Consider the following 17,493-nt stretch of genomic DNA (forward strand, 5'->3'; position numbering starts at 1 on the left):
CCTTGCTGTAGCCAGAATTGGCCCTCCCCCAAGATGACCAAGGCTGTGTATTGGGTCAAGCAATTGTACTGGCTCCTTTGTCCCTTAAGGTAACCACTCTACTGGGAGACCTCTTAGCCCCTGGTAAATAGAGTTCTGTTGAGTGTCTGTTTTTTCTGCTGTGTCCAAACACTGCAGCTCAGAAAAGCTATAACTCTGAATGAATGAGTAGAGCTTAAAGACATGTAAAATGTTATTGTTTAGGGGTATGGAGAGAGTATATATGTAGTTATATATACAAACACTCATGCCATATCTATCTATGTATCTATCTATATTCCTAAATAATAAATAGCATTATATTCATGAGAATTAAAAACATCAAAATCAGAAGCTTCTTACTTCCTGGAAGGAGGATAGGAATGGGAACACAATTGGGAGGGGTAGAGTGAGGGTTATACCTATATCTGTAAAGCTTTATCTATACATCCTTTTTGCTGGATATTGGGTTGGTGGGTGTTTATGTTATTCTCTATACAGTATGTACATAGTAAATAATATATTTATATATATGTATTTTTTAATTTCAGAGTGAACAAAGTAGGGTCTCTGTATTTTGAAAATGGTGAGATTGAGCTGATACTTCGGCACTTATAAAAGGGGAAATCCAGACATGGAGAGAATCCTTTGCAACATGTGTTAGATCCAGCCAGCAGACAGACTGCCACCCTTCATGCACCAGAGTAAGGATCCCCCAAAAGGAGCTAGAGGGAAGAAAAAGAGCCTCAACCACCACTCTAGAGATGTCCACCCACAGGAAAAGTGACACTGACGTAGCACCAGCAGAGTAAAAACTAGAAGAACAGATGGGTTGCTAAAACAAAAACAAGGGAAATGCAATTCCTTAGATCCCTGGGGAGAAAGGAAGTAATAGGCTGTCAGTGACATCAGGGAGGAAAGTTAGAAGACAGTTTGACTTGTACAGAAAAATATTTTTATTGACTTAAGCAAGAGCAATTTTAGCAGTGCAAAAAGAAATCATGATGAAGAAACCTGCAATTCCAGACATGAAAATAAACTGAAACTGGATTTCCCCGTCACAGTAAACAAAAAGTTTGGGCAAAAATGCGTGAAATAATTGTTTTCATCATACAACACAGAGCGCAGTGTTGTGATTCCTGGGAGAAGAGAAACAAATGAAGTGATATGTACAATATTCCTAGCTTTCAGCTTAGAGGCACTTTCCAGATCACAAGAAGGGGGGATCCGAGCAGACAAAACAGTCTTGCTAAAATGAGGGCAAAACGATCAGAGTTTGGGCAGGCTGAGGTGGCAGTAATTTTTGAGGCAGAGTACCAGAGAAGAGGGAGGTATACAGAGAAAGAAATGTTGAGTCCCCTTGAGTCTTAAGCTGAATACTAAGCTGCATAAGGTATAACTCTATGAGACTCAGGAAAGAGAACTCTTAGATTGCTAAAAGTTAAACAAATTCCTGGGCTGAGCTGGGAAACACTCAAGTTCTAAGCAGGCAGAATGGAGAGACCTTGTTGAACTCTTGTGGCTTTTAGAAGAGACCCTAGAGGGAGCATGCCTATGTAGTAGGGCTAAACTAGCCCTAAAGTAAAGCCCTAAAGTAAGGGTTAGATCTTCCCTAACAAAGCTTAAAAAAGATCAAACTGAGGTTATGCAATTAGGTGACAAAAACTGTAAAAGAGCTATAATGTGCTCAGTAATTTAAAGGAAAACATGAAAATAATGAGGAGTGAAATGTAAACTATAAAAAAGAACCTCATGGAACTTCTAGAGCTGAAAAGTACAATATCTGAAATGAAAAATTTACCAAATGGACTTAACAGCAGCTCAAACAATGCAGAAGAAAAGATCATAAACTTGAAAATATAGCAGCAGAAACTATCCATACTACAGAGAAGAAACCTGGAACCCTTGGTGACCCATGAGAAAATATCAAATGGTGTAAGACAGTGTAATTGAAATCCCAAAGGAGTGTGGGGAGAGCAGAAGCAATATTTGAAGAAATAATGGCGGCACATTTTCCAAAATTGATAAAAATCACAAACCCATACATTCAAGAAATTCAACAAACCCCAAGAAGGGTAAAAATCAATTGAGATAGAAAATGCATTCTGAATTTTTTCAATAATGGAGTGATTTTCTGAATGGACCAGTACCTGAAGGCTTAGTCCAGGGAGGAGGAGGAAAGATCTGTAAATTGGAGGAAACTGTACAATGTGATGTGGGAAAGTAGAAACCAGCCTAGGAGACACAAACACAGAAACATATTAAAGGAGAAGAGGTGGGCCCTCTGGAGAACCCAAATACCAAAGATGCAGACATATCACAGAGTAAGAAGAGGAACTCTTGAGAATAAAAAAGGGTGGAGTGGCATCTCCAACTTTCTTCACTTTAAAATTTTTTTTAGTCTCCTTGTTCCCATACCTTACTTCTTGACGACAATCATCTCAGACCTGGGCTTGAAGCTCCTTTTTAAAAAAAATTTTTTTTCTTTATTTTTAAAATTTTTTCTTAGAGCTTCCCTGGTGGCGCAGTGATTGAGAGTCTGCCTGCCGATGCAGGGGACACGGGTTCGTGCCCCGGTCCGGGAAGATCCCACATGCCGCGGAGAGGCTAGGCCCGTGAGCCATGGCCGCTAAGCCTGCGCGTCCAGAGCCTGTGCTCCGCAACGGGAGAGGCCACAGCAGTGAGAGGCCCGCGTACCGCAAAACAAACAAACAAACAAACAAAAAACTTTCTTAAAAAAATTTTTTTTTCCCTCTTTTCTTTTTTTGGCCACACGGCTTGCAGGATCCCAATTCCTTGACCAGGGATCAACCCGTACCCTCAGCAGTGAAAGAACAGAGTCCTAACCACTGGACCCCCAGGGAATTCCCTTGACACTCCATTCTTTTCCCTATCCAGTCTATCCTGAAGTTCACTGCTTCCAGAGTGGCTTCCTTAAATCCAAGAATCTCATCACTCCTCTGACAGACATCTTTAGTGAAATTGGTATCCAAGTAGCCCTTATGTTAGATTGCCACAGGGATGGATCATGCCTCCTCACCATTAAACAGATGTGAGTTTGGCCCTCAGCTTCCCAAAGCTTCCTATGTGTAGGGCTTCATGTTATTCCCTACTTTATCTTGCTTTTATTGAGCCCAGTTCTCTGTTGGGTCTCTGAACGAGGACCATTAGAAGTGCTTTATGCTTCATTTGCTTCCTTTTGCTTCCAAATAGACCCACACCTGTTCCCTCAGCCTCTTACATGCCTGTAGTCCTGGTTGTTCAAAACTTATGCTGGCTCTCTTAACCCAAGTTTGAACTTGAGAGGCCACAGGATGTCTCCTTGCAGCCAAGAGCTCCTGGCTTCAGAGGCAAGAAGGGGTTAATAAAGGCATACTGGATTTCAAATTAGGGTTTGAATCATAAGTCTGATTCTGCTGCTGAGAGACAGTCTAGAGCTGTGTTGTCCAATATGGTAGCCACTAGCTACCTGTGGCTATTGAGCTCTTGAAATGTAGCTAGCGTGACTGAGGAACTGAATTTTTAATTTTATTTAATTTTAATTTAAAACCTGAGGCACTGTAAATCATTTTCCTATTAAGCATATTGTGGAAAATATTGTTATAGTGTATGTGTTGGGTGTGTGCCTAGTTACACACATAAACATACCTCTGATCTAGTTGGTTTCGATGGATTGACTGTGTTGAATGATTTTTGTAAAGTAAGATTATGTTTATTTGACTATTTTATGCAGACAGTGGAAGTTACAGTAATATGTATGTAAATCATAAGTAGTATTGAAATTGAAATACTTATTTTAATTTTATTTATGATATAATAAATTGTTTCTAATTTAAAAATAAGTATGGGAAATTTTTAATATTTAAAATGATGGCATACTACTGACACACAACTGAGTAGAGATGCAGAAGCTAGTAAGTACTCCGACTAAAATAGTAAAGAAAAAAAGAGACTGGAAGAAGGTATGTTGCAGATTTTGAAATGAATGGCAACTGCAATTTGCTGCAGCCAAGCAAATGAAAAAGCTGCTCGTTTTGTAAAAAATAATTTTAAAGATAATAAAGTGGACAATATTAAGACATATTTTCATGAAATACATAGTGAATTTGATAAACTGTTTCCTCTTAACAGACCAAAGAGAATTAATATTAGTTGCTTGAAATTAAAATTAAATGTCCAACAAACATTTTAAAAACAAATTTTAGCAGAATCTGAGCTTATAATTTTGGCCAGCTATAAGATGACTTGGATTCTTGCACAGAAATTAAAACTATTTTTATATGGAGAGATAATAAAATAAATTATTATTTTAGTTTTAAAAAATTTTGTTTTCATATAAGAAAAAAACTTGAAAAGATATTCTTTACAAAAAGTGAAATCTATTCAATTAAGGTACTAAATAATTGCTTGTTGAATACAAAATCTTTCTAACCATATAAAAATTCAATTGGTTCAATTTTTGAAAAATTGCAAGGGCTTTCTTCAGCTTTAAAGTAATTGTGATATGAGATACTGCACAGTTAATACTTTGGATGTGTTTTATCTCAAAAGATTTTCAAACTCATGAAAAAAAAAGCCTTATTTTGCAGCCTAAAAACTGAACTCATTGGTATAGATACTGTTGAGTCTTTTACAACTGTTGAAGAAAGACTTCAGCCAGGTATGAACAATGTAGTTTCCATTACAATGAAAAGTTCTCCAACTATGTTGGAAGTCTGGATTTATTGAAATTTTAAAGCAAAGAACGGATCTTTCTTCTATTGCTTCATTCCTCCTATATGATACATATGAAGATATTTGTGTTCAGTTTTCTGAACAGTGCCATGGATATAGTTGTTAAAATTTTTCTATGTATGTTATGCTATGAATCATCAGCTTATAGAATTGTAGAGAGAAATAGAAGAAAGTGAATGTAATGATCATGTTGTTTTCCAATGCTCTTTGGTTGAGTAGTGGAGGACCTTTACAAAGATTGATTGTACTGTTAATTCGAGTTAAAGATTTTCTTGAAATGAAAGGAATACTTGCCAAATATTCAAAATCAAAGACAAAAAGATAGTAGTGTGATTTATGTTTTCTCACTGATATCATACTGCATATAAATGAGCTAAATTTGAAGTTCCAAGGAAAGGAAAAATGTATTTGTGATCTAGCTAGAATGTACAAGAGTTTATGTTGAAATTGAAATTTTCCATAGTAATAATCAATAATAACAATTTAACACATTTTTCAAACATGAATTAATATACAGAAGAGTTTCATTGTAATCAAGAGCTTTATGTAAATTAGCTACAAAACCGAAAATAAAAATATGAAGAACACTATTAATTTCAATGAATTCATAGTTGCTTTTCAGTTTATGCAATACTTCTTTGAATTTAATGTTAATAATACTGGGTTGACAGAAGAGTTAGTGAATTACTCAACTTAGATAAAAATTGAAACTGATAGGATTTGCTTCAAAGTCAGATCATTTCTTCTAAAATAAAGAAACCAAGTCTGACAATACAGATGAAAATATTAAAAGAGTGGTGTTTGGAACTCAGTTCAATCATTGGAAAACTTTTCAGTAAGTTAGGAATAATTTGGGTATACAACTCTAATTTTTTAACTATAAATTTTATGAAATATAATTACAGAATAAATATTTCTGATGAAAATTTAACATTTGAATTGAAATGTGCTCTAAGTTAGAAAAAACCCACTGGATTTAGAAGATTTCACATAAAAATGTGAAATATATCATAATTTTTATATTGATTACATATTGAAATGATAATAGTTTGAAATATTTGGTTTAAAATGTGTTATTAAAATTAATTTTACCTGTTTCTTTTTATTTTTTTAATGTGGTTACTAGAACATTTAAAATTACATATGTAGGGAATTCCCTGGTGGTCCAGTGGTTAGGACTTGGCACTTTCACTGCAGGGGCCCTGGTTCAATCTCTGTTCAGGGAACTAAGATCCTGCAAGCCATGCAGCACAGTCAAAAAAAAATTACATATGTGGCTCACATTTGTGTCTTTCATTATATTTCTATTGGCAGCTCTGCTCTAGAGTAGAGGCTTCAGAGACTGGGCTCTACACCCAGATAGTCTAAATTCAAGTCTAGTCTCTGACACTTCTTAGTTATATATCTCGGGCAAGTTGCTTAACATCTCCATTCTTCAGTTTTTCCCATCTGAAGAATGGGGATAACAATAGTTTCTACCCCATAGAGTTGTTATAAGAATTGTTAAATAGTATCTGACACATAGTAATTACCATGTGTAATAGCTATTGTTGTTTCATTAACTATGTGACCTTGAGAAGTTTCTTAACCATTAATTTACTCATTTGTAAAATAGTGATAAAAACATCTACCTCACAAGTTTAGTTCCTGAATTAAATGAGATAAGGTATGCAGAATTATTTGACAGGAGGTGACTGCCCAACCACAAGCTTGCTGAATCTTCCACATCTTAGCTGTTGTTCAGAAGTTTCATAATGTGGCTCAGCTCACCACTCTTTTTTTTTTAGGTTTCTTTTTTTTTTTCTTTTTAATTGGAGTAGAGTTTATTTACAATGTTGTGTTAGTTTTGGGTGTACAGCAAAATGAATCAGTTATACATATACATAAATCCAATCTTTTTTAGATTTTTTTCTACACATATATACATTCTTTTTAATTTTTTTTTTATAAGTTTACTTATTTATTGTTTGTTTATTTTTCCTGCATGGGGTCTTGGTTGCTGCGTGCAGGCTTTCTCTAGTTACGGCAAGCAGAGGCTACTCTTTGTTGCAGTGCGCAGGCTTCTCGTTGCAGTGGCTTCTCTTGTTGTGTAACACAGGCTCTAGGCGCGCAGGCTTCAGTAGTTGTGGCATGTGGGCTCAGTAGTTGTGGCTTGTGGGCTCTACAGCGCAGGCTCAGTAGTTGTGGCGCACGGGCTTAGTTGCTCCGTGGCATGTGGGATCTTCCTGGACCGGGGCTCGAACCCATGTCCCCTGCATTGGCAGGCGGATTCTTAACCACTGCGCCACCAGGGAAGTCCCTACATTCTTTTCTAAATATTCTTTTCCATTATGGTTTATCCCAGGTGATTGGATATAGTTCCCTGTGCTATACAGTAGGACCTTGTTGTATCAACTCACCGCTCTTAAATTCAATAGTGTGTGCATGAAAGAAGTTGCAAATCATAAAGTACTCTTTAGTTGTTAAACGTTATTATTATTATTTTTATTAATATTTAATTTATTTAGTTATTTGGCTGAGCTGGATCTTAGCTGCGGCACGCAGGATTTTCATTGCAGCACGTGGGGTCTTCAGTTGCGGCATGCATGCTAAGTCTTTATTTTATTATTATTATTTTTAACATCTTTATTGGAGTATAATTGCTTTACAATGGTGGGTTAGTTTCTGCTTTATAACAGAGTGAATCAGCTATACATATACATATATCCCCATATTTCCTCCCTCTTGTGTCTCCCTCCCACCCTCCCTATCCCACCCCTCTAGGTGGTCACAAAGCTCCAAGCTGATCTCCCTGTGTTATGCGGCTGCTTCCTACTAGCTTTCTATTTTACACTTGGTAGTGTATATATGTCCATGCCACTCTCTCACTTCGTCCCAGCTTACCATTCCCCCTCCCCGTGTCCACAAGTCCATTCTCTACGTCTGTGTCTTTATTCCTGTCCACAGCATGCTAACTCTTTAGTTGCAGCATGTGGGATCTAGTTCCCTGACCAGGGATAGAACCTGGGCCCCCGGCATTGGGAGTGCAGAGTCTTAGCCACTGAACCACCAGGGAAGTCCCATATTTTTATTATTCTTTACCATGAAATTCCTCCTGCGAGTATTTGTTCCCTAAGCTTGCTTTACTTTGAACCTCCCTAGTTCCACCCTCTTACCATCTAGACTGAAGGCCTGCTTTTCTATGAAGCCTTCATTGTGGACTCCAGCTCCAGTATGATCTCTCTCTCTCCTCTAAATTCCTGAAATACCCCCCACCCATTGTGTGTATTTGGCATTGAATCATATATTACTTTGTATTGTTTAAACTAATCATGCAGGGTGAATGTTTAATAATTTGTGAATTCCCCAACAGCACATGATAGTTGCTCAAAAAATATTTGGTCAACAAGTGGGAACATTTGAAAAAATTAGGGGAAACTTTTTTTGAGTTTGGACTCAGGAGACTCAAGCATCCTCTACAAAGAACAAAGAGCAACACTGGAGAGAGGAAGTTTTAAGCAAAAGTTTGCGATAAGCATGAAAACGCAGAACAGAAGTGGTGTGGGAGTGAGAAAGGCAGAGGTGGTAGCTAAGGACAGAGCAGAGGTCAGGAAGCAAAGTGGAAACCCACCCTGTGGGACATTCCTAGAACTCAAGGTAAAGCTCCTTCTTTCCCAAGTCCCTCCAACAGCTATTTTTAGCCAGGTCCAATTTTAGAAAGTGACACAAGTTCTCATTCCAATCAGTTTTTTTTTTTTTGGAACAGTTAAAACTTTAATTCATATATATTACAAGGCTAAGATTTTATACTTGTGGCTGCTATATAATTTTTGCTAAATAATAGAGCAGAAAGATACCTTAATGATCTTTTAGATTAAAAACTCCTTTGGTCAAGGATCAAGAATGTTGATGTCCCTCAAACCTTTATTTTGTAGGTTAAGCAGTTAAAGTGATCTTGGTTTTGTGACAGAGCAGGGTCCAGGATACAACAGTTCTCCCCATTCTCAGTTTTTTGATGGTTGTATTTCCTCTACCTCCTCCCCGCAACCCTGATGTTTTATAACTATTTTTTTGAAGAGTGTTTTTGTATCCTTGGTACATTGTGTCTATATATAATTGATTTATTCTGGTCATTTAAAATTTCTATAAGCATGTTCTTGCCAAAAAAATTTTTGGTCTCTGTACTTGAAAATATAATTTTCTCCTTTAGTGAAATTAAAAACAGTATATTAAAGTAGGGAGTATGAGATGAAATATTAAGATTACTGAATTCAAGGGCATCTGGCATTTTTGAAAGTGGTACAGCTTAACCACCACAGCAATGTCACTTGTTTTTCATTGACAAGAAAAACAAATGCTTTGTTTCCTTTGCCTCATGCCTTTCCTCTGAATTCACATGTCCTCTTGCTGGAATAAATCCTTTATTAGTTCTTTTAGAGACTGCTTGTAAATGTTAAACATTCCTAATGTATGTTTTATAATATAATTATTTTGCTCAAAGTTGCATGGTAGTTTATCTGGGAATAAAATTCTATATTAACAATTATCTTTCCTCATCATTTTAAAGGTGTTTTTCCAGGGTCTTCTACTAACTTTTGTTGCTGATAAGAAATCTGCTCTGAGTCTGATAGTCACTTCTTTTTAGGCTACGCTACCATTTATCTCTACTGGCTTTTGAAAGTCATATTTTTCAGTTTTACTAAAATTTGTCCAGGTGTGGGATTTATTTGTATTTATGCTCCTGAATACTTACAGAGCACTTTCAACTTAGGATTTTCATTTTTCTGTGATAATGGAAAGAAAACTTTTGTATATTTATGTACAAATACTGCTCTTTAGTTGATCCAGCCTTCTTTTTGGAATCTCTAATAAGAGGTTCTACATCTCCATAAGCCTCTAAATTTGGAGACTCTCAAACCATCCACCCTGATTCTTAAATGGTCTTTCACAAGTTTTAATTTTTTTTCTCCTCCTTCTGGCTTCTGGGCAAATTACTTGCTACCAAAATATAATTTACTAATTCACTTTTCAGTTATTTCAGGTGTAAAGATTATCCCATCCTCTGAATTTTTAATTTTAAAAACTATATATTTTTCACCAATCAGTTATTTTGCTGATCTCAGACAGCTTATTCCCAGAAATTCCTTCCTCTTGCCCTGGGAGCCTTCACTACACCCAGGTAGTTAAGATGTTTGGAAATCCTTCCCTCCACCTTAGTCTTTGCTGACCACCTGAAAGTGAATGTCAGGTGCCTTCTGCATTCACAAATTCCCCTGGATACTCCATTAGGAGAAGACAACTTACTAGCTGGGTCATTGCAGAATCCAAACAGTGCCTGCTCCATAACAGGCACTCCATTACCATTGAATGAACCAATGTCGTTCTAATGACATTAATGGTTGGCATGGTTGATTCTTGTTTGGGCTACAGTGGAGGAAAAACACAGCTAATGTGGAGAGAAAAAAGCTGTTGTTCAACTATGACTCATGGGCTTAGCTCTCAACACAAGGTTCCAGCTTGTTTTGCATTTTTGTGGCTCCAAGGTGATGGTGAATTGGCAAGGAGAACGGGAGGCAACATGGTGGAAGACAGTATAGGCGTGATTCAGGCCTTATCATTAACTTCAGCATGAGTTTGGGTACCAACTCACATGGGTTCGCAAAATACAGGGGTGCCTTCCCTCCTCAAAATTCTATTATTCTAAAGTTAGACTGTTGTCACTGGGCATGATCCCCCAATGACAATCATTCCTGGAAGGAGGTTGACCCTCGCCAGGGAAGAGTCCCTAATCACTGGATTTGGGGAAATATGACATCTCAAGGCTGGTTACCTTGGGCCCCCAGGCTCAAGGACTTGGGACTAACAGAGGCCAGCATGCGTGGAGAGGGACGCAGCTATCTCAGTCACTTGCTCATGCTCTCTTTTTCACCCACACAGGTACAGCCAGTCTCTTTCTCTCTCTTTCTTTCTAACTTTATTCCAGCCCCCAAGCCAAAATCTGATTACATAATTAAGCACTTAGTAAGTGTTCTCTGATGCTGATTTGTAATGAACGTGGCCAGTGCTACTTCCTGTTTTGAAAGAAATAGGCCCATTTAAAAAGTTAGTCCATGCCCCCAATACCCACTTTGTCTTAGAAATCAAATGGGCATTTTAACCATTTTAGAGGAAAAATAATTAGATGTAAATAGGTTAAAGTTCTTACAGCAGAGAGGGTAGCTGTTGAAAAGGGAAAGTGGTAGCAGGATATGATTGTGATACCGAAAGTAGTACTTGCTTTCCTGCCTATCTATCTGTCTATCTATCTATCCATCCATCCATCTACCTATACTACCTATTCTCAGATTGTTCTGAACTAATATCAAAAATATCATGAACATGCTGTCTCCTAGAGCCTGCCTTTTCCCTGGGATTTTGGAGCAGCAAGTAAGAGATATCTGTAAGACTTTGGAAGGCATCTTCCTAGCAAATTGCTTCTCAGTCTCCTGGGTACTTTTGAAGGGCACCTTGGAATGAATTCTAGACCTTCACGTGGAGGCCTGTAAGCTCGACACCAGGCCTGCTCGTGTTCCTTAATGGAGTAGAATCAGGACACCCTCCCAACATTCTTGGTGTGTGCACTGAATAGTACAGGGGGAAAAGGAAAAGAGAAATGTTGAGGGGGAAGTAAGGGTGTTGGGAGAGCCAGTGGGCATTCAGGAGAAGCACTGTAGTTTTGTTTTATTTTGTTTGGCCATGCTGCGCAGTATGTGTGTTCTTAGTTCCCTGACAAGGGATTGAACCCTATGTCCCCTGCAATGGAAGCGCAGAGTCCTAACCACTGGACCGCCAGGGGATTCCCAGAGGTGCTATAGTTATTCTCCGTAAAACTATTCTATCTTCTCACTCTAGCTCCATGACTATTGACTGCTGAAGTATTAAATCTAACACCATTATTTCCCTCCTTAAAATCTTTCATCCCAAGATGCTTACCATTGCACACTTGATTTGACATTTAGTCCTGCCTGTATCTTCAAATTCATTTCCCAACACTCCCTGCCACACCTAAATACTTCTAATTCCCCATGCGCTCTCTCCTTTCAATAGCATTGCCCATGCTGAACTCTCTCTCAGAATGCCCCTTCCCACCTTCGTCACTTCCATTTTCTATTTTTTCTTTAAGATAACTCAGGTGCCACCATCCTTGACACACCCCTGAGCTTGGTCTCTGTCCTCTGTTATCTCTGAGCACGCAGGCATATCTCTATCATTGTCTCTATTACAAGATACTGTAATCATCTCTTTGCTTTACTGTCTCCCTAACTAGACTTATGGACCATAAGCTCTTACAAGGTAAGACTATGTATTAGCCATGATTATATTTCTGGTGTCTTGCACAATGCCAGTCACTTACTGAAGCTCAATAAATATTGATGAACTAATTAATTAGGTATAGATTGGGGGTAAAACCATGCCCACCAGCTGGCATTGGCATGGTGCCACAGAATACAGCTGACTTCATCTCCAGTGCTCCCCTGGGTATAAGCCTTGAGCTCCAGAAGCCCTCTCTGACCTAGGCCCTGTGTCCACCTACAGGGGCACATTATTCTCTCCATCTAGGCTGGAACTCTTCAACCCCAGGCTCCTTGCTCTACCTCTTTTTGGAAATCTGTTCCTTTTTTAAACCCACTTGGTTCTTTTCCCTTCTCATCTCTGCCCCCCTCATCATTGTGTGCGCTATGTTTTGAGGTACATGTTTCCATGTTTATTTTTGCTTCCCCTACTCAGGCTGAGGTTCCGAAGATGGCCCTGGCTCTCCACCAAGCCCACTGTAGTGCTGTGTACACAGTAGAGTTCACCTCCTTCGCTAGTCTGGAGCCTGTTTTGGCAACGCACAGTCCCCACAGTCTCCAGCCATAGCTGCAAGAGGCCAACTTGTATGGCTTTCTCTGTAGCTATTCATTTCCACTGTATACCCAGCCCCGTACCAGATCTGTGCTGAGTTACTGAACACTAGAGATTTCACTTCTGTCTCTGGGATGTCAGGAGGTGGTGTGTCATGACCTCAACAAGCTCAGAACAATTAAACAAAATTTGATATCTCAACAGGGTTAGAACACCTCTATAATTTCTCTGTATACCTTTTAGGGGAAAAGGAGTAAATTTTAGAGCTTGGCCTTTCAGGGATTGGGATTCACTGAGATGCGAGGTCTCTATTGCAAATAGAAAACTATCTTTATATAAGGCTGTAACTTTTGACCATCCATCTGTAAGGCATATGCTTTTATGATTTATTTTTTAAAATAGAGGATTATATTAAGCCACTTTCATTTCATCCAGTGGTGTACACTTTAGAAATGCTGGCCCAAGTTCAGAGTACCATCTGTGGCCACAAGATAGATGGAAGTGAACTGGCCCACGAAGGAATCAGATTTGTGACCTTGGCCCTATTACCACTCGCCCAAGTAGGATGTGGGCCCAGAGGCCTGGCAAAGCTGGAGCATGGTGACTGCAAACTTGAGAAAGAGCAAGCTTCCCTGCAGATGACCACTTACAGGTCCCTATGGTTTCTGGGGCAGTCTGATCCCAGATCCCTGGTGACCAGCTTCCTCCCCAAAATACCTTCCTGTTTGAAATGGTCTTCCCCACTTCAGTGGGTGGGAATAAGTTGAGCTAAATGCCTTTCAAGCAGCGTGTCATGATGCTTAAGAGCAGGGGATCAGGAATTAGGCATATCTGAGTCTGCATCCCAGCACGGCCACTTGGTTGCTATCCAGTCTTTGGCAAGTTGCTTAAGCTCTCTGAACCTTATTTCCTTATGTTTTAAAAGGGGATGGTGATAGAGTTAGCATATGATCCAGCAATCCCGCACCTGGGCATACATCCAGGAAAGACAAAAGCTCTAATTCGAAAAGATACATGCACCCCAGCATCCATAGCAGCAGTATTTACAATAGCCAAGACCTGGAAGCAACCTAAGTTCCATCAACAGATGAATGGTTAAAAAGGGGACGGTGATAGCACCTACTTTATGTGTTTGCCGGGGGATTAAGTAAGTGAGAAAAGGCTTGTAAGGTGCTTGGCATGTAGTTAGGTACTCACTCAATGGTTGCTCTTCTTCGTATATTAAGAATATTAAGAGTAATAATAATAGGAAGTCATATTTAAAATGATTATAGCAAGACGGGGCCCAGATGGGCTGTGCTCTTAGGCCACAACCCCAATCACTGCTGCCTGCCTTCTCCCAAGGTAACCCATCTTGGCCGTGCCAGCTCCGGCCAGGGCTGCTGAGTGAGGTAAGGATCTGGGCCAGGATCGTGCTGCCTGGGTGTGACCCCTGGGCTGGCAGCTGTGGGAGGAGGAGCACAGAGGCAGAGGAGAATTGGGGTTTAGTGGGCAGGCTAGGACTCTGGGGCGGAAGTGGGTTTGTGATGGGGTAAGGGCAGGGTAAGGAAGAGGGGATGAGCTACAGAGGTTTTTAGCAGGAAGGAAGGCAGTTGAGAAAAAAGATAATCCACCTTGTGTCTTATTGGCTTCTTGGTGTCATTTTCTGGAAACAAAGAATCAGAAAGAGAACCCAACACAAAGCTTCTGGAGTGTCACAAAATATCGGGCCTTTCTCTCTTTGACTTTTTTTGGCCAGGGAGCAGTCTTACCACTGTCCTATCTGCAACTCCAAAAAAGGAAAAATGGGCTGTGTTTTACAAATGGCCAGGCTGTCAGACCAAGATCAAATGTGTGGTTTTCACCCCAAAAGTCTTGTTGCACAACTTGGTGTTATTTCCACAGGCAGCTGAAGTAATTCTGGTCTTGAAATCCTGCCCTGTGTGGCTTTTCTTTTTCTTGTTTGTTAGCCCAGTAATTAAATAGTCATGACAAACAGTCCCCCAGTTCTGTGAGGCAGAGACCTGGGAGCCCACCAGCAGCTACCGTGGCATCTCCAGAAAGCGCATGCTGTGTCCTGGGTGCTTGGGACTGGAGTAATAGAATGGGTCCCTGCCCTCCAGGAGCTTCTAGCCTAATGCCCTGTGTCCTTCTTCAGCCATCAGTATCCAACTGAGATGCAGACTGAATGCCCCACTAGAGCCATGCCTGACGGATGGAACCCTAGGAAGGGCCTCCTATCTCAAACAGGAAGCAAAGGTCATAGGAGAGCAGGATTTCGAAAGCAAGGTTTCTTTAGCACCTTGGGAACACCCACTTGCCACCCACTCTCCCCATAGTTTCACTTCTTATCTCTGCTCAGCCAGTCACTTTTCCATATTCTCTTTCAGACTCTAGTCTCCAAACTTTCATCAGGCTTTATTTACTTAACCAGGCGATTTATTTGACTCTCAGTCTCCTTACCTCCCCATGAAACGGCCTATTGTTTAGAACAGTCTATCGTTTGATATATCTCATCTCGGTTATTCTATCCTCACCTCAGATTTTGCACATTTGAAATCAGCCTTTCGTCCTCATCTCCAAAATCAGCCCAGTTTCCTCACTTCTATTAAACAGCACCACCATTTACCCAGTCATTCAAGTTAATCTTTGACTCATACCTGCTAACTTCCTAAATAATCACCAGCAGACTTGGCTGCTTCTTTTTTTTTTTATATAAATTTATTTATTTTATTTATTTTATTTTTGGCTGCGTTGGGTCTTCATTGCTGTGCACGGGCTTTCTCTAGTTGTGGCGAGTGGGGGCTACTCTTTGTTGTGGTGAGCAGGCCTCTCATTAAGGTGGCTTCTCTTGTTGCGGAGCACGGGCTCCAGGTGCGCGGGCTTCGGCAGCTGTGGCACATGGGCTCAGCAATTGAGGCTCGAGAGCTCTAGAGCGCAGGCTCAGTAGTTGTGACGCACAGGCTTAGTTGTTCCATGGCATGTGGGATCTTCCCGGACTAGGGCTCGAACCCGTGTCCTCTGCACTGGCAGGCGGATTCTTAACCACTGTGCCACCAGGGAAGCCTTTGGCTGCTTCTTGATGAATCTTTAAAAATTTTATTTATTTATTTATTTAGTTAGTTAGTTAGTTGTGTGGGGTCTTAGTTGTGGCAGGCGGACTCCTTAGTTGCGGCTCGCTGACTCCTTAGTTGTGGCATTCGAACTCTTAGTTGCGGCATGCATGTAGGATCTAGTTCCCTGACCAGGGATCGAACCCAGCCCCCCTGCATTGGGAGCATGGAGTCTTATCCACTGCACCACCAGGGAAGTCCCTTGATTCATCTGGAAATGTCATTCGACTGGCCCCTCATCACCGTCACTCCTGTACAGTCCAAGCCCTTATCACTTCTTCATGCCTGGACCTCGGTAACAGCCCCCACCAGACCTCTCCAGCTCACATCCTGCGCAGCATGTCAAAATTAATCCACCCAGAGCACAGATTTTATCACTACATTTTCTGCACAGAAACCTCATCACTGCCTATAGCACAAAGTCCAGCCAGACATGCAGCTTGGCATTCCCCACATTCCTCTGCAGTCTGGCTGCTGACTTCCCCAGCAATTCCCCACTCTCCAAAGGACACCCACTGCTCCCGTTGGGCTGCTTTTAATACCACACCCCACTTGGTATGTGGGAGATGCTAACTCCTAGAAAGGGAGAGAGGGAGGCAGGGAGGAAGGAAGTGCTTGGCAACGTCCCCTCCACAAATCTGTCTCCAAGGGCTCTAATCTTTCCTGGAGCACCCAGATCTGAACTTCTCATCCATTCAGATCTACAACACTCACTAAACAATTTACAAGGAAAAACTTGTATTATGAAAACTTTCAAACACATCTAGAACACTCATGAACTCATCAGCCAGCTTTAACAGCCATCAAGTTTTGCCATATTTATTTTATCTATCCTTGTTTTGCTGGTGTGTGTGGGGGGAAGGTGGACCATTTTAAATCAAATTCTAGACATGGTGTGAATTTATACACAAATACTTCAGCAGGCATCTTGGAAAAGGACATTTTTGTGCATGCCATTATCACACCTAATAAAATGGACAATAATTCTTTCTTATCATCTATTACTCAGTCTATATTCAAGTTTCCCAAATTGTCCTTAAAAAGTCATTTTTAGAGTTGGGTGTGTTTTAATCAGGATCCAGAGAAGGTCACACTTACTCATCATCATTGGTTATGCCTGTGAGATCTCTCTAAACTCCTTTTAAACTAGAATAGCCCAATTTTTCCACCTTTCCCCCCATGCCATTGCCTAAGTAAACAAATAAACAAACCAGGTCCTGTAGAATGTCCCACATTCTGCATTTGGCCAATTGCTTCCTTGTGGTATCATCTAAACCCACTCATTTCAATTCTTACACCTTGCCTTACCCTGTCCCTGACCTAACTTTTGTATGTGTATGTACCACTACCTCCCAGTGGAAGTACGAGCTCCCAAAGAGAAATTCCGTGTGTGTGTGTGTGTGTGTGCGTGTGTGTGCGTGTGTGTGTCATGTGCTGTGTTTGGCTTCAGTGTAATGAAGAGTTTTTCACATAACAGATCCTCAATAAATACTTGCTGATTAGTAGTTATTATGCTCTACTGTCTGCAGCGTTGTGTACTACGGAGAGAGAGACAGAGGAAAGAGACAGATTCCTAACCTTTGTGTTTCCAGTTCTGTTAATGATGCAGGATACTGGCTCTCGAACTTGAACGTGCATCAGAACCACGTGGAGGGCATTGCGGGGTTCCATACCCAGAGTTCCCAGCTCAGTAGGTCCGGGATGGAGCTTGAGAATCTACATTGTTAACAAGTTCCCACATGATCCTGCTGGTCCAAACTTTGAGAACCACTAAAATCAGACAAGA

The sequence above is a fragment of the Hyperoodon ampullatus genome (genome assembly GCF_949752795.1).
Source record: "Hyperoodon ampullatus genome assembly, chromosome: 2".
NCBI classification, from domain to species: Eukaryota; Metazoa; Chordata; class Mammalia; order Artiodactyla; family Ziphiidae; genus Hyperoodon; species Hyperoodon ampullatus.